Below are 22339 nucleotides of genomic sequence, written 5' to 3'. Positions count from 1 at the left end.
TCTTGTGTCCAGACTAGCGCAATACATTACAACTGCATACTACTCATGTTTAAATCATAAATCATTTTACTTATAATTTACAATTTAACCTACCTAATGAAATGTTTTATTGAATCTGATGATATACAATAAAATATAATCAGATATAATAAGATATTCTGAGAGAATTATTTTATTATTTTTGATAACACTTTGCTCTGTTCCTTCAATAGTCATATAATTTAATGTACTTTGTGTCTATAAATATAGTGATTTGAGAACGCACTCCATGAGTTAAGCAGACCTTGGAATAGAAAAACAGAAGACAACAAGTATAGGATGCGCCAAGAACAAAGTGAATAAATAAAATAAATAATATTAAAAAATACCAGGGAAACAGGCAAATAAAAGATTCTAATTCACAGGTACATTGTTTTTATTGTTTTTAGTTTTTCTACTTCCTGTTTATATGTCCTTTGACCTTTGAAACATGTCATGTGACCTCACTAAGGGTCAAAGGTCAAATAAGACACCATTTTCAATTTGATGATTGTTTGGACCTTATATAAACCCACATGTGCCAGGCTAACATTATGTACACTTGAAGAAGCCCCTTGTGGCGAAACATGTTGTGTTTTAATCTAAATAAAAGTTATTTTTTTCTGACTACCTCATATTTTGTTTAGTCTCTTTAATTTTATATTTATCCTAATTTTTTTACCTGGCATATCCTAACATCTGAAGCTTTTATACCATCCAAAGAATCCATGGTGGGGATTGTTCCACCCAGGCGCTTTACACAGAGTGGTTTGTCTGCTCTGTAAATTGTAATTACATTTCCTATTTTATCCAGCACTTTTTTAATATAGAGAGCACTATGGGCCTTCTCTTGTGTTTTTATTTCATATGACCTGCACTGCAAACATCGTCAGAGGAATATCCTACATGTGGGGAGTTTAAATACCACTGTATGCTATTTTAACTCGAGCTGGTTATAGCTCCCATAAATGTGATTTGGCATTTCTTAACCTCAGTGTTGTCTGTGGCCATACTCCTTTAAGTTACTGCACCATTGGTCCCCTCTGTGTGTTTTTTTTCTTTCATATTTGCTGATGAGGATTTGACCCAAGACGTCTTGAGAATTTCTGAAGAATATACCTGTGAATTAGAGACTTTAATTTGCCTGTTTCCCTGGTATTTTCTTCTACTATTTTATTTATTCACTTTGTTCTTGGCGAACCCCTGTACTTATTGTCTTCTGTTTTTCCAGTCTTTTGAAGGGTTTTGAGGGTTACCCTTGCTTTCAGGTGTGCAGCCTCCCCCTCCCTGTTGTGATCAGTTTGGATAGCGCTGTCCCATCCCTCTTTTTTTTCTTTATTATAGACCTTGGAATAGACCCGCATAAGAAACATTAATACTTAGTTTTAATTTTGATCTTAATTAAAGTCCATACATACATGAAAGGCAATATTCATTGTGTTACTCCAACCAGTATGACCAATTCTGCTTTTAGAAGTGGTCATGATGGTAGGGGTCTGGAAACGCTGCACACAGTGGCGGAACTACTGGGGTCGCAGTTGCGACCGGGCCCACCACACCAGGGTGTCGAGTGGCCCCCTCTGATGATGTCAGGCGCGGGGAGGAAATGACTGCCCCGGTCACTTCCTCCCAGCAATCACCGGGAGCCACGCGAGAGGATGAAGGAGAGAAGGGTGTCAGAGTGGGAACTTTGACTCCCATCAGCTGGAGCCACTGGACCTCAGGGAAGTCACCCTCCTGCACCTAAAAGGTAGGAAACAGGAGGGTGACTAAAACATTTTGCTTGTGTGTATATGGTTCTGTATGTGTGTGTCTGTATGTATGTGTGTTTGTATTTATGTTTGTGTCTGTATGTATGTGTCTGCATGTATGTGTGTGTGTATGTGGTTCTGTATGCGTGTTTGTATGTATGTTTGTGTCTGTATGCATGTGTAAATCTGTCTGTCTGCATGTATGTGTGTGTGTGTGTGTATGTGGTTCTGTATGTATGTGTCTGTATGTATGTCTGTATATATGTGTCTATATGCATGTGTGTGTATGTGTTTGTATGCATGTATGTGTGTGTGTATGTATGTGTGTGTGTCTGCATGTCTATATGTGAGAAGTATGGGGGGGAGTGGGGCAGGGCAATTTTCGCCCCAGGGCCCCGTTGTTTCTAGTTACGCATCCGGCTGCACATACTGAGAAATAGCTGTTTAGGCTCCCAGACTCCCTTACCTCTGGTTTAAAAGGTTACTCACCTTTTTCCAGCACCTTGCAGACCCAGTTGCAGCTGGTCCCGCCCACTCTCTTTATGATCTCAGCCAATCTAATAATTTCCCATAGAAAAGCATTGTGGGGCTATCGGGCGTACGCGGCAAAAGGCTGCTCTGTGCCAATCAGCATCTCCTTATAGAGATGCAATGACTCATGCAGAGCATGGAGATGCTGAACGTCAGTGCTACAAAGGAAGCACCTCTAGTAGCCATCTGAGTTACAGCACCGAGAGGTGATCCTAGGCAGCAATGTAAACAATGCTTATTCTCTGAAAAGGCAGTGTTTACAATAAAATGCATGCAGGTACAGGCTATATACACTAGAACAACTACATTAATCTGTAGTTGTTCTGGTGACTATGGTGTCGATTTAAATATGCCATAAAAGATTACAAGTCCATATTCCCATTGTACAGCGCTACGGAACTTGCTGGCGCTATATAAATAAATAATACAATAATAATATTCTCAATACATTATTTGGAAATATTTAAGATAAATAGTCCCAAAATAATAGCTTGGATCCAGAATGTATCTACAAGATAGTACAACAGACCATAATGCTTTCTGTAAAGAGAACCCCCTAAAGGAAGGAGCTAAATGAGCTGTGCATGTCATGGCTGAGTGTGGTAGGATTTGTTGTACTGATATGCTAATCATTGCTCTAATTAGGAGTAATTGTTTTTAATCAAGTGGATTCATAAATTATTGTTTACAAAGAGCCCTGTGATCTGTTGTCCTTTATTGTAGATACTTCCTGGATCCAATTCATTATTTGAGACTATTTATTCTATGAACTATGGACTTTCAACCTATTATGGTGTATTTAACTGTTTTATGCTGCTATTTCATTTTGTTTGTGCTCTGTTATCAGTAAGACTGTTTTTGTGTGTTTTTGTTTATCTGGACTTGTACTTGGCACTCCAGCAAATCTTCCTCCGTGACTAGCAGGATTTTTTCTGATTCCATAAAATAGATTATTTATCACTATGATAAATCATACATTTAGTGCCTTGGGAGCTGTTAACTGTTGAAGTCAACCTGTCATGACCAGTTCACTTTACAAAAAAAAAAAAAGCTATTACACTCACTTCACAGCAGCTCTGATCATCATTCCATGTAATGATGATTTATAGAAAAGCATTGGGACTTAATGTGCACGTGTTTGAAGCCAATGCTTCTCTATGAGAAGCACTTAGTTTTGCTTTGAACCACAGTTAAAAAGTGAGTGAAAAAGGAAACTCTACCGACTGTCAAGTCTACATCCAGATGTTACCAAGGTGTTTTATAAATGTGACCGTTTCTCTAAAAATATTTTTCTTTTATCCAATAAGCCTGCAGCTAATTTGCTTTAGAGGACTGGAGTATCCCTTTAACTGTTGCAAAAGAAAAGTTCCCCAACATAAAGATATATTTTTACTCTACTTTTAAGAATACCTCATATGTGCAGATTTTAAATCTTTTTTTGGCAGGTTTTAACATTACATGAGGTGCATTACAGTTTTAAAACTAACAGTTTTCATACCAGGACTGTAATCATCATAGTGGCCAAGGCACCTCCAAAGAAAATGAAATATTTTTATATTATTATTATTTTATTATTTATATAGCGCCATCAGATTCCGTAGCGCTGTACAATGGGTTTTATTATTATTATTATTATAGTAATCATCATAGTGGTCAAGACACCTCTAAAGAAAATTAAATATTTTTATACTATTATTAATGTATTATTTATATAGCGCCATCAGATTCCGTAGCGCTGTACAATGGGTTTTATTATTATTATTTTATTATTACAGTAATCATCATAGTGGTCAAGGTACCTCCAAAGAAAATTAAATATTTTTATATTATTATTATTATTATTATTACAGTAATCATCATAGTGGTCAAGGCACCTCCAAAGAAAATTAAATATTTTTATACTATTATTAATGTATTATTTATATAGCGCCATCAGATTCCGTAGCGCTGTACAATGGGTTTTATTATTATTATTTTATTATTACAGTAATCATCATAGTGGTAAAGGTACCTCTAAAGAAAATTTAATATTTTTATATTATTATTATTATTATTACTGTAATCATCATAGTGGTCAAGGCACCTCCAAAGAAAATGAAATATTTTTATATTATTATTTTATTATTTATATAGCGCCATCAGATTCCGTAGCGCTGTACAATGGGTTTTATTATTATTATTTTATTATTACAGTAATCATCATAGTGGTCAAGGTACCTCTAAAGAAAATTAAATCTTTTTACATTATAATTATTATTATTACAGTAATCACCATAGTGGTCAAGGCACCTCTAAAGAAAATTACATATTTTTATATTATTATTATTATTATTATTATAATATTATTACTGTAATCATCATAGTGGTCAAGGCACCTCCAAAGAAAATTAAATATTTTTATATATATGTGATATGAAAGAAAAAACATTCAAAGAAGCTTTACATTTAAATAGTTAACACAATTACCTGATATACAGATAAGAATTCACTACATGCAGGTTATTTATGAGTTTGAGTCAAGCAGTCCAGTTTGTTACTTACAGTCCAGTAACAGCGATAACCACTCTGACTTGTGTTCTGCTGTATGATGCCAGCTGAGCCGTCTTGTACCTTTAATGACTTCTTTGTGATGATGGTTTCTCTTTCAATGTAAAAGGCTTTCCTGCGCAAATAAATACAAAGTATGTAAATTAGCATTTAGAAAACTCTTAGTGAGCTAAACATTGATAATACAGTAATTAAAGCGTAACTTTTTTTTTTTTAAACAGAAGGTACAGCATTACAAATAAATAGTTTTCAATACAGATGTAATTTACTACAACTTTGTACATTTTTGTACGCTGTGTTTCTTTACCAAAATGACTTGTAAAATCCTAGTTCAACGCAAGCTCTCAAACAGTTTGAAAAAAAACCAAACAGGATGTCAAGTATTACCTGCGTGCAGCGTATTCTATGCACCATAAACCTGATTTGCACTGGTCACTACTTATTTTGACGCAAGTCTGCATTATTTTTTTACACACCTCTTGTCCTTTTGTGTCATCCACTATTAGAAAATCTTGACGCCTGTAAGGCTGTGTCATTTGTTGATGCTACTTTTGGCACGTAATTTGACTCAAGATCATGTTCTTGGGACATCATCGGCATAGGCCTTAATAGGCCTTAAGAACCAACGTTCCTTAGGCTCATTGTCAGTTTGTAGTCCTTATTGCGCTGTTCGATGGGTTTTGAGCTTGGTGTCTAGTGGTCCTGTTTTACTGATCTTGACCAAGTTTTTGATCTTTCCTGCTTGCTGCATGCCCTGACTTTGGCTTGTATGACTCCCTGCTTTCAGGAATCCCGACCCTGGCTTGTTTGCGGGTTTGCCTAGTTAGTTACACCCTGGTGTCTTTCTTTCAACTTAAGCCCAATGGCTCTAAGGTTTGGGAATACTTCCTTCAATCCCTTGCTTATATCTGCATTTAGGGATCCTATTCTTACTCAGTACCTAGTGGCCCATACACAAAGAAAGCAGGAAAATACAAACGAACACCATAAGGCCATAAATAGAAGATTCGGGAAACTAAAATACCAAGAGATTGTATGGAGGAAACAAAAAATGAATAATGGGGGAGATACATATACAACATGTTAATATTGGACTTGAACATTTCTTTCAGCTCCAGAATCATTATTTTAGTTTCGTCAACCTGACCTGAATTTGAAAATGCCTAAATAAACTATTAATTGCAAACACTCAACACAGAAAATAAAAAAGGTTAATATTTTTGTACAAGTTAATTGATGTTGGATGGCAAATAAAATCTGATTTGCATTAAAAGATTACACTATGATTGATATACCCTAAACAACAACATTTGTATAGAATATTTAAAACCTAATTAAACATAATAGGGGATGATGTAAATGACCGCCATGGGAGAGAAAATGTTTTTCATGATGTGAATTAAAAGTTGAAAATACTAATTGCATTAGACTTTTTTTTATTTATTCTTATGCGTCTAATATGTTTAAATACTGTATTCCCCAAAGTGCATTAATGTAATATTATATTCACCATACAGTTTTCATCACAAGGTCATGTTGCGTTCTAAACTATACTCATTAATTGCAACATAGACTCACACTCTTTTCAATCAGTATAATTATTTTATTTGTTAAATCATTAAGTTGCTGTTAAGGGCATACTCTACTAGAACAACAGTTGAATCAGGTATTACGTTTTTCACAAATTTACATTTGCTTCTTCCAAGTAGATTTCCACTTTTACGAGCAAGATTGGATTGTATGTATGCTGTACAATTATTCAAATGGCATGCTAATTTGATTGCACAGGTTTTAATTTAAGGAAAGGACCATGTTGTGTTAGCCTGCTATGACAAAAACCTTTAATAAATTAAACATTTTTCACATTTGGAGACAAGATTACGTTCATATACAATTCACACATGTGAAAGTATATTAGTGAGTTCAAATTAAAGCTAATTTTAAAAGTAATTATCTTGCGTAGGTATGTACACAGCATTATTTGCATTACACAAGCCACGATTTAGTATTATTATTATTATTATTTATAAAGCGCCAACAAATTTTGCAACAGTATTTGCAAAAAGACAAGTTGGACGCACAGGAACAGAGGGTTTTCAGGATAATATTAATATTTAATATTTTTTGGCTAAGCTTTTTTTTTTTTAAAATATAAAAAATTCTTACTATTCTAAATAAAATATATAAAGTATTGACTGTTTAAATACAATTTATATTTGTAATAATATACAAAGAAATACAATTGGAATTTGAATATATTTATATTGTAATTGAACTTGATGAAGAAAAATAAAAGAGATAAAAAATATATCAAAAATATATCAACATATAAAAAAAATATAATTGTAAAATCTTTTTCAAAATATTAAATCATTTTAAACACTTAGCTGAAAATATTAAATCACTTGAAATGCTTTTAAATCAAGCCCATGGTTCTATAAAATAGGTTGACCAGCTTCCAGTATTTGGTACCATATCGTCATTTAATAAAACAAACACAAGAAAAACTAGGAATGTACATATTTTGCAGCTTGACCATTTTAGATTGTATTCTGTACATCGGTTTATTGGTTGACTAACCCAGCTTTTCATTCACATTAAACACACTACCAAAAATCGAACATGAAATACAAAACACTGCTATAATAAAGAGACTGAACAACAATCAATGATAACCTCCTTTGAATTAATTCCATATTGATTTATGTGATGTTTTTTTTCCCTTTAGACATGTTTATGACTAACAAACCAACATTGGAAAAGAATCCAGGGAGACTTTATAGCACTTTCCATGTAAAATCCTAACTCATCAAATTGGCTCATTAATATGCAAAAATCATCTCACTCTACTGAGATAATATAATACACTTAAATATTATTATATTTGTCTCCAGTGCTCTGGTTTTGACTCAGCTAAATATATTTTATATTAGGCACATATCCTAATTTTTGGTATATACTTTGTGCTAAATGTTTCTGTGTTATACTACAACAATGTGTACAGGAGGCTCAACATGTTTTTAATTTGTCTTTATTATTGGGAGTTACATTTTAATTATGACATTCTTATGTAGCAGGTATTGCACTAAAATGTGACTTAACTTAAATCGGCTACAAATACATTAAATAAATTAGGTATCGCAGAAAAGCACAATGTATTTAATGTAAAATCTAAAAATATATTCACCTCTGTTCCATCGCCATCACGTTCTAAGCTTCATGAAGTGTTACTCTTCGTGTAACATCCAACTCCATTCTGTCCTCTGCTCCTCCAGACATCTGTGATTTCCTCTGCTTGGGGACACTAACTCCTGTTTGTGTCAAAACGTTATGTGTGGTGCCGACATGCTAGCTTCGTTGTCAGCTAGGTAGTTTCCATAGATACCACAGCACATGCTCAGTGGTTGCTATGCTTGGGAAAGTAGAAGGACCTCATGTAGGGGGTCTTTTCTGCTCTCAATTTTCAGTCAATCTACAGGTGGGAGAAATACCAATTTTTAAAAAGGGTTTTCTCCCAACCAGTACATTTCCAAGCAAATCTGCTATCACAATGTATAGATGATATTTCAAAAGAGCATTAGTGGTTTGGGACATGACAGGTCCCCCGAGTCACACTGGTATCTCTCCTGTGACTGATTCACCTCAAATATGGAGTTCTTGATCACCTGGAACTATTGGGACTGTAGATGGTTAATTACTTTGCTGTGGGTGCTGATAAAACAGATAATATTGTGTGTCAGGAGCTCTTATAACATCAGATGGCTACTTCATTAAATATAAATTCAGCAGAAAAGTGTAGAGATAATTAGAAGAGATGAATCATCAAATGAGATTGGTGAGAGGATTATGTTTAAGCTAGTGTGCTTTAAAAGTATCCCTAAGATGTTACTCTGTAGTCTGAGTGTTAGATATATTTTATGCACCATCAGCAGGTTTCCCATCCTGAATTAGATGCCCACGGCTCTGAAATTCCAGGGCTGAGGTATTGTCTTCTACATGAAGGTGGAGGAAAACAAGGAGAAAGATCCCTTAACTTGGTCAAGCTATATTATTAAAAATGAATTTGATAAATAATAAAACTTTTCATACGTAGTGCTAGTAGAAGCTCTTCAGGACATAATTATATACCATAGGAGATGGTGAGCCTGCACCATTTATAACTGCAGGGTGATCTAGATGGCATTGTATATAAGGTTCTCCTGCTATTGAAATCTCAGGTGCTACAAGTACATTATTAATTATTACATTAAATGAGGTATGGTATCTTAATCAAGAGGTTGATCATCTAGGAATATAACTCAATGAATGTGATCTATAGGTTCATGCCTACTACTAGGTTTTGGGACTTTTTAACATGAGCAATCAAATACCCAAAGTAGCATCTTTTACCATTAGAACTTGTACACAAGCATACAAGCACATGAGTAAGTATAATAATAGACTATCTATTGCAATGGAATTCCCACGTGTATTAAGGATACGGCGACTCTAATAGGAGAACTGAAAAAAGTTAAAAACTTAGAAGGAACAGTCACACTAATGACTTTAGACGTATCCAGCCTCTATACGGTCATACCCCATGAAGGGGGAATAGAGGCTATGAGGGAGTTACTAACCGCGACAACACTCTATTCTGGACCACCAATTGAATATACCCTTGAGCTACTATCTCTGGCATTGAAGAATAACTATTTTAGATTTGAAACGAAGTGGTACCTACAGAGGGCCGGCACATCCATGGGGGCTGCTATGGCCCCCATGTATGCGAATGCCTATATGTACCAGTTTGAAAAGGAGTATATTCTCAGCAGACATCAAGACAAGATAATTAAATACTTTCGTTATATTGACGATATCTTAATTTTGTGGAAAGGGAGCACTCAACAAGCAACGGAATTTGTTGGAGATCTCAATAAGTTGCCCACTCCGATAAAAGTAACTTCAAATATCAGCAGTCACAGTATTCAATTCTTGGATTTGGAAATACTATATGACCAAGGAAATATAGAATACCAACTCTACACAAAACCAACAGATCGCAACACGTTACTCCATTACGAGAGTGCACATCCTAATCATGTGAAAAACTCCTTACCTTTCTCGCAATTTTTAAGAGTAATGAGAAACAACTCCAAGGAATCCCAATGTGAGAAACAGCTACAGGAAATGTATGACAGGTTTCTACAGAGAGGGTACACTAATAAAGTGTTGAATAAGGCACTGACTAAAGCAAGAGATCGAAGGGGAGAAACAGAAAAGAAATCTCATGAGAAGAGCTACAGGATTCCATTCCCAATGACTCACAATTCAGCAACAACTAAAATTTGCCAGTTGATAACCAAAAACTGGCACATTATGGAGAAAGACAAGAGTCTCCCTAAGGTTTTACATAACAAACCGTTGTTCTCATATAGAAACAACAAGAACTTAAAAGATCTATTGGTCCACACTGATCCAATCAAGAGTTACACTTCTACAACTAAAAATGTGGCAAACTATGGGTGTGTAAGATGTCTAGGCTGCGTGACTTGTGGACACCTGATACCCTGTAAGAGCTTCAATCATCCCCATACGGGTCAATCTTTCAAAATACAACATAGAATCAGTTGCCGCACAGAATATGTGATTTACAAATTATCGTGTCCCTGCGGATTGAACTACGTAGGCAAGACAGAAACGGCCTTATGTGAAAGAATAAGAGGACATAGGTCCAGTATTAGGCTGGCCTATAGGGATACAAAATCAGATAAACCAGTGGCACGACATTTCCTAGAGAAAAACCATCCGCTATCATCACTTAAATGTATAGCGATTGATCATCTCCCAATTTCCCGAAGAGGTGGTAACAGACAGCAACAATTACTACAAAAAGAGACTTGGTGGATCCAGAAGTTGGGGACTTTGGCTCCCAATGGCTTAAATGAGAAACTTTCATATATGTCTTTTCTCTGATACTATATGCGCTATAGGAAGCTTTAATATAGGCTGGTTAGGGATAGCATATAAGAAGAATATGGTAGAAGAATTGGGCTTTCCTTTATTTTAAATTTCATTATTTTTGGATTGATTCCAATTTTTTATTTTTTTGAGAGATCAAATGTACTTCATTATAGTAATCTTGAGAGCTCCAGTTATGATGGGGAAGGAAATAGAAATCATGTTGTATTGTGCTCACTATGAATAGTTTGAAGAGCATATGGAGAGAGCACTTGATCCATACTCAAAATAATCCTTCGGTTTTTTTTACTCACTGAACAGGGTTGACACAATGCACAACATTGTATGCTCCTGTATAGGAGCTTGTAGTATGTCCACATTAGAACACACATTTTTGAATACTGTATATCATCTCAAAATATGATGCAGTATCATTTTAAATTATGACATTAATAGCAATTTTTGTTCCACTTTTTCATTTTTTGACAATTTTTATTTTTATATTTGCACACTTATCTTTGTAGACACAGTAATATAGCAGTGTCACATACTAAACTGATCACTTCTCCAGTGATCTTTTTTCAGTAGTTATAAATAGTATATACAGATTTTCTCACTATATGTGGATCTAGATTTTTTGACTATATGTACATCTAGATGGAGTTTGCAGTATTTTTGATAATTATCCAATGTATTAATATTTCACTTTAAATATGGTCACTGTGTTTCAGATGGTCACTTTAAGGCTATTGGTGGTCCTGTCTTACAGAGATTTTTATTTACCTATTGAGGAGGATTTATTTATGTTGCCCCGGAAAGAGGGAGCCTATTAATGTAGAATTTATGATTTTGGGCGTTGTCCTGCCTCCATGCGAGTGGTAGGGTGCAGAGGACGTTCCCATCTGCAAGTACGCACGCGCCCGACGTCTCCATGGTGACGGAGGACGCGGGCGATCAGAAAGCAGAGGAAGACTCTATTAAGCAATCGCGCATGCGCCCGACGTCTCCATAGTGATGGAGGACGCGGGCAATCAGAAAGTAAACTGAACGCGTGCTTAGCTCTATTGAACCGCCCTGCACCCGCCCAGAAGCTCGGAGGATAGGTTGATTGATTCCTTGCAAACCTGAACTGTGAGTAAAGTTGATTACTTCCCTTATTTAACTCGATTGATTTTATTTGCATTTTGTATTCTGTCCTGATGAAAGTTCCCTAGAGGAACTGAAACATTGACTGTTGGAATAAAGAAATAACATTTCACTTTGGATAAATCCTGGGAGTGGTGATTTTTCTTCGCTTGTATCTATTCAGTGCAATCAAGCACCGGGTCCGTATTGATGTGAGTTGGAGTGCAAGGCTTTTTTTCTTTTTATATATATATATATATAATGTTGTGCATTAATTAGCTTTATTTTAACTCATAATCATTTTGTTTGAGAATACATGTTACCTACAAATATGTGGCACGTCTATGGGCACCATGTTTGTCCCTAGCTATACCAATCTGTTTGTGTCGGATTGGGATATATGGGTGGGTCATGGCTGAGGGACAAATATGGTGCACTGGTTTATTTGTCATGCTATATAGATGATATATCAGCATTACTTGGCAAGGCACTGAATATATCATGTTTTTTTTGTTTCTGATTATGTTATTACTTCTTAGATTGGGAGGAATAAGATTAATTTTTATTACTGGAGTTGTGATTTCCACTTGTAACCATCTATATTCATACTTGTATAATCTCCCATGATATCTCCTCTTGACATTTATACAGACACATCAACTGGTTTCTGAAGAGGCTGTCAATGCGAACAGAGGCAGCCATAATATTCATTTTGCGCTTTTGTATTGAAGCACTTATTTTTCAGTAGGTGTGCTCTTGCTCTTTGTTTTATCCATTCATATCATATTACCATATGATGTGTTTTCTTTGTTTATATTTTACTTGTGAACAAATTGTTCTGCTATCGCTTGATACTAGATTTCTACATATTGGTATGTTACACTGGTGTGCATTCACTTAGCTATGACTTCAGTGATACCGAATTCAGGAACCGAATTGTTCCTCGTTTTTTATACACTTCTTTTGTGCAACCAATAGCTTTAGAGATCGCATTGCTTTCTGTGGGAGAGTTAGGAGGACATTTAAAAGCTCTGGCTTCTGGGATTCTAAAATAAGAACCCTGACTGTCAATATATATTTATCTAGGCACAGGACAACGTTCATCCCCTACATTCTATAATCTACATCTAGAAATCCTTATTCTCTGGCTACTATCTAGTTCAATGAAGATTGTCACACATATCTACTCAATGCATATTAACTAGTCCCTAGCAAACTCACATGGAAATAACTTCTTATTACAAAGGATGATGTATGGATTACATTAAATTGTGAATCGTGGTAAGATATACCCTTATGTACATGTCATTCAAACCTAATTTTTTTTTTTTATTATTATTCTTAATTTTGTTCTTGCACCAATATGTCAAAAAGTAAAATTTGCAATGCCATTAAGCAGTGATATAAAAGAAAATATAAGCATTGCGTAAGAGCAGAGGATAGAACAATTGGGCAAGGATTTTAAGAAATTATACATTTTTAAATAATATGTAACGAGCTGTACGAGAGGAACACGTCTTTAACTTAATTTGTTAGTTATTGATTCATGTTAGAGACAGATCCAGAGAAGCTGGGATATTGCTACTGTGTAATTGCTGTTTAAAAGGAGAGGAGTCTGGGAAATATAGTCCATTTTGACTACAGCAGTGAGAAAATTAATGTAAGCTGTTTTGAGAGATAAAGCATAGCATACCATAAGAGTTATAAAAAGATAAAATCATCATGAATTCACAGCAGGCAAATCATTTCAGACATACCTTATTGAGTTCTGACATTGTTACAAAAATTATGGATGATAGTGAAGACGTAGATATAGTGTGTTTGGATTTGCAACGTTTTGAAGCTGTGTCACACAGTACACTAATCCATAAACCAGATATGCTGTGTCTAGATAAAAGTGTAATTCATTATACAAGATATTTGTTAAGTGTTATCATTTTTATCTTTGTTGTACATTCAAAAGAAGGAAAGGCTACCAACAGAGTGCCTTAGCTGTGAGTATTTAAACCAGTTCTTTTGACAAAGTCACAAACCTGGTTTTCAATATTTCCTTAGCAAGAGACTAAAGATAATTGCACATAGTCTGAGGATTAAATTACAATTTAAGAAAAAAAAACATGCAATTTTACCTTTTTTAGAACATCTATTTACATCAGAGTGAATCATACAGGTAACCCAGTTAGCTAAGGACCAATTACTACACACAGCTACTTTTTATATGGTATTGAATGAGGGGACTGCAAAGGAAGCAGCAGTATTTTTTACATCTAACTTCTGCTTTGATAACAGCTGCTGCTGATTGGCTAAGTGGTATGCTTTGTCTATGCCCTCCCAATATATGATCAGCTGTCAAAGCTGATCAGAAATGGTAAGTGCAACAAATATACTGTATGTCTAACGCCAATCAGATAGCAGCAGGATTTTAAGCTTTGCTTCAATTAAATAAGCAAAATCAAGTTTAACAGCACATTAATATTTTAATCCCTGACAATTTTAGTGGAATGCTTTCCTTTCCGAAGACGACACAACAAAACGTTTAATTTGGTCGACACTTCCGAAAGTATTAGCAAAATTATAAATGATTTCATTAAAGGAATGGACTCATCTTGGGAAATATAATAATATGCACATGACAAAAAAAACATAGAAGTCTACAATGGATTGCAGATTTAATCCACTTTGCTAAAAACATCTTCAGAAAAAAATAAAAAATAAAAAATTGATGTGAAATTTAAATGAGAACAGACAGTTTTCCAAAGCAACTTGAAAAGACAGCAGAATACTTGGTTGTATAAGACAGGCATCAGCAGCAGGAAAAAAAGATGTGCTTATGACACTTTATCGATCACAGATGAGACATGACAGAAACCTTCAAATACACCAAGGAATGAAATAAAGTAGAAGATTGAAGAATTTTCAATAATGAAAAAAGAACGAGAGAACAATATCTGAAGGCGAGAGTGGAAAACGTAGAGATTAGCTAGAGAAATACTTCTTTACAGAGGGGATACTAGGTACTTGGAAACAGTCCAATGTAAGAGTAAAGGAATTCTGTAATGTTTGAAATTAACATTTTTTTTAAGGCTTAAAGGAACATTCCATGCACCATAAGCACTACAGTCTTGAGACATCCGGAAGCTCCTGGTTAGGAGTGTAGAGGGAGCTCAAGGGATGAGCGCATCAGCTGATTGCTCCCAGCAATGAGATTAGTTCAGGCTGAGAGCTGCTCTCCCACAGTTGTAGTGGAAGCAGAAGCGGCATGGGGTGTACCCCAAAGTAAAAGTAAGCCTTTTTAAAATAGTTTAAATACTAAAAAAAGCACCATCATCACTACAGTGTGCTGTAGTGGTTATGATGTTTGGAGTGTTCCTTTAATGTCTTTTTCTGGACCCAGCCACATCGTCTCCCGTTTGTTTTCGCTTTCTGGACAAGTAAAAACTATTTAAGATTGTTTACTGATATTGCATGACAAATAAAACAATATATTTTTGTCGCAGAGTTCATGAGCTCCTGCTTAAACCTGATTACACAGTGATTTCTGGGACGAAATTAACCTGCTATTGAATTTCCTCTTGTTGGTACCCTAATCTGGTAAAGCTGGGGCAACTTTGGAGTGAGTTCTGGCATAGATATTTTAGCTAACCAGGTGCTGCGGCACCCAGATTGTTGCAGCCTAGTGGATTACTGGTGGGAGAGGTGGACAATCTCTCAGTCCGTGGCTGTCTGGCCCTTACTTCTTGTGGTCACTCAGAGCTCCGCACTCCCCCCCTTTTGGGGCCATGGGGGTTATCACAGCCCCCACCAAACAGGAACTTACCTCTCAATCGCTCCAGGGTGACTTTCTTGAAGGCGACTGGCACGTGGCCTATCAAAAATGGCTGATGGCAAAGAAAAGTGCGCAGAGCAGATAACCCTTGATAGCTGGGTATGAGAATCTCAGCACAGGTTTGATATCATATGCCAACGATTTTGGGAGAGCTGGGAGAATAGGCAACAGCCACCTGCACTACCCATACCTTCAACATAACCTCCATCCAGAGCTCCGGTTCGATGACCCCTTCTTAGGTGGGGAATCAAGAGGTTCCGTGTGCCCACCCACAGTCCATGCTTCGGAGCGGAATATGCTCGACCAAAACCATGCAACTGTCTCCCTGTGAAGGAGGGAGAAGTCTGTAGACATTGGGAAATGGTTCCTGCAAACACCTGGGGCTATTATGATACCGCACGTTGCGGCACCATGGGAGGCGCAAATCACCTTGCATACCTACCTGGACTCAGTCTGGCCATTACAGGCATAGGTTGAGTAACCCATATCTGTGGGAGCTGTCTGGTCTGAAATTGGACTTCGGCTAATGATAACTTGGTTATGTTGCCTTTTGTCCCTATAGCTATCCTGCTACTATTTGCAGCATTCTTTCAGTATGCATGTCCTATGCTCCTTCATTTATATCACATGTAGGGTTAGCACCCTGAGCTTCAACTCTAACTCACTTGGAGGTTTTACATTTTTTTATAATAGTGTTATTTTCCATTGACTTCTTTATTCATTATTTATCACAGTTACGCACTTATGTTCACAATACTGAATTTGTGCTTAAACCCATATAAGATTAAATTGAAAGTAAAAGTATCATTGTGGGTATTTTCACACACTGTCCATTTCTATGACTTAGTACATCCCACACAGAAGCTTGCCGTCGATCAGTTGATGGCAATAGATATTTTCTCCATGCTTAAACAGCAGCATGTAACATAGACCTAAAATGACAATGTGAGTGGGTGGTGGAGAACACTTGCCCAATTAGACCATCCTCCTGGCCTGGGTTTTTCATGATAACTTTGGATATACTGCAGACATTCCTGGATTTATTAACTGGCTCTTCAGCTGTTGACTGGTAACTACACTATCCTTAAAATAGTTCTCTTCTATTTCTTGGTGTTTATGTTTTCTTGGTCTTCTAAGTCACTTTAATTTCTGCTTTTTTTCTTAAGTATTTCTAAATGACTTTCTCCAACCATGCACTCTCTATAGGTCAGCATGGTCAGATTCTGTGTTAAGTCCCTGAATTAATATCAAATAATACAAAATAATGTAAATATATCACATATACATTGTATTGCTTACCTTTTACATCAGATGCTTACTTTTTAAAAATTTATATTAGACTTAACAAATTACATCATAATCCAGTTCAGACAAGGCAAAGTAAGGTCAAAAAAGTCATAGGAAAAAGAGAAATAGACAAAGACACTGACTGTCAGGTGCAAAGTTCAGACCCTATACCAATGATTGACAGGGCACTGGATTGGGGAAGCCAGTTGTAAATATAGTGTGTATTTCTACATCTGATTGTATTTTTCACACCACGCAAATACATTTTGTAAACATAATAGTAAAAATCCTTAGAAGTAACAGTTCCCCTTTAAAATGTTAAAAATCGATAAATATTAAAACGTTTTATTAGCATGATAAATCAATCGGTTTCTATCGCCTTCACTCTCACTTGAATACTTTTTCGATAGGTTTGCGTGCATAAATATAGCTCATAGCTTCCAGAATTGAATTCTACATTCTGACAACTTACACGTGTCTTATAGAATGTTCTTGCTTCCTTAGGCAATGTATAATTTTGGCGAATGTCGCAAAACCTATATATGCAATTATTACATGATGGAACAGCTCGGGTTTTATCAGTAACCTTTAAAGGAGCATTAATCCTTATCTCTTTCTGCTGCGGATATATATATATAATATATATATATATATATGTATATATATATATATATAAATATATAAACACAATACACAAGATCCAGTGGACTCACTCATCCACTAAACAGAAACTTCAAGGCTCACAGATGTTATTAGTTGTTTTTTTTTTTTTTTTTTTAACACCTAATCTAGGCACACATAATGGGGGTTTAATTACAGTATATGATCATACAATGCACAGCAACTTCACAGCTCACAGATTTTATGAGGTTTAAAAACAAACAAACAAAAAAACCCACACCTAATTTCGGCAACACCCCCGCACCCCCCATTATTTTTGCCTACAGTTAGTGAGCTTTGAAGTTGCTGTTTAGTGGATGAGTGAGTGCGCTGGATCTTGCGTATTGTATAAATTGGCCCCAGCAGCACCCCATTTATGCATGTTCAGGTGAGTGCAGCCCCATGGTTTCATATATATGTTTTATAAGATTTTAAATCCAAATTTATTACCATCTAGATTATAAATCTTTAGGATTTCACGTCTTCACAATGCTTTTTAAGCATTTTGTTTCACCTCCTTGTTTACTAATTCTCCTCTAATATATTTCAAATTATGCAAAGAAATAATTAAGTGGATTTTAAGCCTCTTTCTAAACACTGATAATCTTTAAAAGATTGGAGACAATTACTAGTAGTAATGAGAAATGACAAGATATTTAAAAATTATAGAAAACAAATGTCAGTTTCACCAAATATGACCAGTTAGTAGTTTTATGAATAGGCAATCCTATCCTAGAGCAAATGCTGTTGAAAGATTGCAATCTCAGTTTGGTTCCTTGTGAAAATTGCCACTTAGCAACAGATGGCACACCTGTCCGTTGTTATCCTAAACGTAACCTGCTGTCATCAGTAGGTCTTTAGTTATGACTAAAAAGAGTATGTCAGCCATCTGTTTACATTATTGTACAGCGCTACGGAATTTGCTGGCGCTATATAAATAATAAAATAATAATAATAATAATAATAATAATGAAGGCCATTAGGCACAGTAAAGATGAACCCTTTATTTAAAAAAACAATTGAGATAAAACATTTTCATATTTCATGCCAAACACAGAGGCCAATACTTGACAAAATGTAAAAATAAGGAAATATTAAATGTACTGACCATATGTACTTCTGTAATCACTTATTGGAACTTCCATCCAGCAAAACCAGTAATAAAGTAGACTAAAGCACAATAAAAACTGAAACAGCCATCATTTAAGAAGAATAAACTTCTGATGGAGTTGGGAACCCAGTTGGTCCTTGCCTGTGACGTGCAGGACAAGTTGAACTGGTAGTTCTCTTTTAGATTCTCCACATTTTTCCTGATAGTCTCCCTACATCAGTCTAGCCTCTCTGTGAGATTAAAGGAACACTAAAGTCACCTAAATTACTGTAGCTAAATAAAGCAGTTTTAGTGTATAGATCATGGGTCGTCAACCTGGTCCCTACCGCCCACTAGTGGGCGTTTTAGGATTCCAGGTGGGCGGTAGGGATTTCCAGGTTTTGACGACCGGGCGGGCGGGTGCGAGCCGGCGGTACCCCTGCGACTGGGTACCGCCGTGACCATTTGCGGCCCCGGCCCGCGCGGCAAACCGCCGGGGCCGCATATGGAGGGGTCCATCGGGTGGCCCATGCTGTCAGGGCCACCCGATGGATGTGGATTGTGAGGGGGCCCGGTCAGCGCTGGGCGCTTTAACAGCGCAACCGGGCCCCCTGTGATGACATCACAGAGCTGGGAGGAAGTGACTGCACGTCACTCCTCCCAGCTAACACTGAGAGCCGCGCGGGAGGAAGACCAGGGAGTCAGAGTGGGAACTCTGACTCCCATCCACCTGAGCCACCACTGGACCCCAGGGAAAGTCACCCTCCTGAATCTAAAAGGTAGGAAACTTAAATATAATGTGTGTGTGTGTGTTTGTATGTATGTATGTCTTGTGTGTGTGTGTGTGTGTGTCTGCATGTGTGTGTGTCTATGTATGTCTTATGTGTGTGTCTGTATGTATGTGTGACTGTATGTTCACCCTTACAAACCTTCTAAGACTCCTACAGTGGCTTGCTGGATCTGCTGGCTTCTTGTTTTAGCAAGTGTTGACGGTTCCTTTGGGGCCCACTCGATTCGTGGTGTGGCGGCATTGACTGCCTTTTCGTTGGCCGGCTTTCTGGCAGGTGTTTTGGCTATGGTTGCGGGAGTCCACGTTTTGTACTTTTATTTTTGTCTACGTCCTCATGTGGTCTTTGCTCTGGTTTCTCAGCATTAGAAGAGCAACTATGAAGTCTCTTGTCTTGTGTTAAATTTGGAGATTAGCCTAACCTTGAAGATCATATAGTCTAAATGTTAATAAAAACAGGTGGATGACTATCTGGCCCGTCCGTATGGGTTTCCTCCCCCCCCTTTTGTTTCCTTGTTTGTTATTTTTTTTCTCTATGCCTCTCTAAAGTTTGCTCCATCTACTTGATGCATGACTCCTGCCTCTTTCATGATGCTCTGCTCTGTTTTTTATTTGTACTTTTGGCTTGCCTGCTACTGATTTGTTTAAAATATTGTTCTGATAGTTGCTATTAGACTTTATTGCATGCCCTTGTACTTTCACTTAGCCTCTAAGGTTGATTGTTTGCATGCTTTGCCATAATGGCTGTTCCCATACTCTCACATCTTTTATTCTGTTTTCTTTCAGTTTGAGGCTCCTCGCTTGCCCATTTTGATTATAGACCATGCTTCCATTGTTTATTCGGTTCTCCCACGTTACATTTGTCTATCCCATGCCTGTATTGCATGATCAACGAAAGAGGATGTAGGAGGGGTGTATTGGGGTTTTATTAATTGTTCTGTTTGATTAGTTGATCGTTTGTTCTGAATTTAACTCCTTGTCTAAAGGTTCCAGTAAAGGAAGTGAAGCAAATATTTGCCTCTTGTATATTCAAATATGGACTATACCTTCACTAAGGCCAGGCTAATTCCTAATTCTCACTTTTGTTTCTGTCCATGCAGCCCTAACCAAAAGCTCACCTGGCTGTGAATCACACAGCCTGCAAGAAAAAAGGGGCTTTAAAATGTATCTAATGCTCTGTAAATTGATGAAGTTTAATCACATGCAGGAGGCTTCTGCAAGGTCTAACGAACTATTAACAGTGCAGGGAATAAGACATTCTAAATGAAATAGAATTTGCAATAAAAGAAAGTGTAAACGTTTAGTCTCACGTTACAGAAAGTGTATAGCAGGCTTCTCCAAACTCCGGCCCTCCAGATGTTGCTGAACTACAACTCCCCTGATTCTATGAATGAAATAGATGTGATGAGAATCATGGGAGTTGTAGTTCAGCAACATCTGGAGGGCCGGAGTTTGGGGAAGCCTGGTGTATAGGAATACTGTGCAGGTTACATGCAGTGAGGTGTGGCTAGGACTGTTTAACCCGTTAAGGACACATGACATGTGTGACATGTCATGATTCCCTTTTATTCCAGAAGTTTGGTCCTTAAAGGGTTAAACTCCTAAATGGCAGAGAATTGAGCAGTGAGCATGATCTACACACCAAAACTACTTTATTACGCTGACATTTTTTGGTAACTATAGTGTCCCTTTTAGTTACTGAGTACACCACTGACATTTACTGCAAAATCTCTAGTGAGGTGTAAAATTATGTTATCATGCCAGGCTCTCCCTGTTCCTGCCATTCATTACTGCTGCTAGAATTGCAAATCAGCTGCATATACATAGTATTTCGTCCTCTGAACCCTCACTGTACGAGAACTATGTGGTTTGTACACTATACAATTCCTATGAGACTTGCAGAGTTCTTTTATAAATTTCTATAACAGAGCTTGTACAGCAGCTGTGAGTACTTGTATGTAAAATAAGGAACCACCCAGTGACTTCTATTAACTTGTAATTTCATCCATGTCTATTCAATAAAAACAGAAACCAATAAACACAATCAGCTTGTTCACACTTTCATAAACTGATTTAAGCATTTCCAAACTTTCTTACATTTTCCCTGGTGTCTGGAGTTAAATATTTGGATTAGAAATTTGCATATGCCACTTGTGTACTGTTGATGTTCACTATAAAGCACAATGGAAGCATTTTGGAACATTGGAGAATGGACTTGCTGAGTCGTACAATGTAATTCACTAAAGTGAGAATTTGGAGTATATTCAAAGTGAATTTTAAAATTAAGGCCAAAATAGCATTAATAGAAAAAAGTCTCAAAGTTGGCTATTTTGGCTTGAAATTTGATATTCACTTTGAATTCTCACTTTAGTGAATAACCATTAGTTTGGTAACTGGCTAAGCAGTATCCATAATTATCATGTTCCAAAGTATTAGAAACCTTCTAATGTGATTTGGAAAAAGTAGTTGCTACTTTGACTTATGATATATTTTTAATATTTGGGAATTTAAGAGAAATTCCAATACAGTCAATGTGAGTATTTAACTCACAGAACTGCTATAAACGTTGACATTAAATCGATTTGTAAGCTTGATACAATCAGCACTAGTGGTCTTATTTTTTGATGACGTTGCCAGGGGTACCAAAATGTGATTTTTACTTTGTAAAGGTAAATCAGCAGAGTATTTTGGATTTTATTTTTTCATATTTAGTATTTATTAGTTTTACAAGGTGGCGAGGGATACAGAAGAGAAAGGGGTGGCACCGGTTAGTTACATTA

General features: G+C 36.5%; 1 protein-coding gene across 2 annotated transcripts in view; it reads right to left on the bottom strand.

The window, feature by feature from the left end:
• The window catches only part of PTPRS (protein tyrosine phosphatase receptor type S), a 359172-nt gene that overhangs the window by 320186 nt on the left and 16647 nt on the right, over window positions 1-22339 (bottom strand). For both annotated transcript variants that reach the window (XM_063455600.1, XM_063455601.1), the window contains exon 2: window positions 4842-4962. The gene's annotated coding sequence lies outside the window, so the exon portion shown is untranslated. The remainder of the gene's footprint in view (window positions 1-4841; window positions 4963-22339) is intronic.

Source organism: Pelobates fuscus, chromosome 5, assembly GCF_036172605.1.
Source record: "Pelobates fuscus isolate aPelFus1 chromosome 5, aPelFus1.pri, whole genome shotgun sequence".
Taxonomy (NCBI): domain Eukaryota; kingdom Metazoa; phylum Chordata; class Amphibia; order Anura; family Pelobatidae; genus Pelobates; species Pelobates fuscus.
The sequence above is the reverse complement of the archived record's forward strand: the minus strand, read 5'-3'. Positions and strand labels throughout refer to the sequence as shown.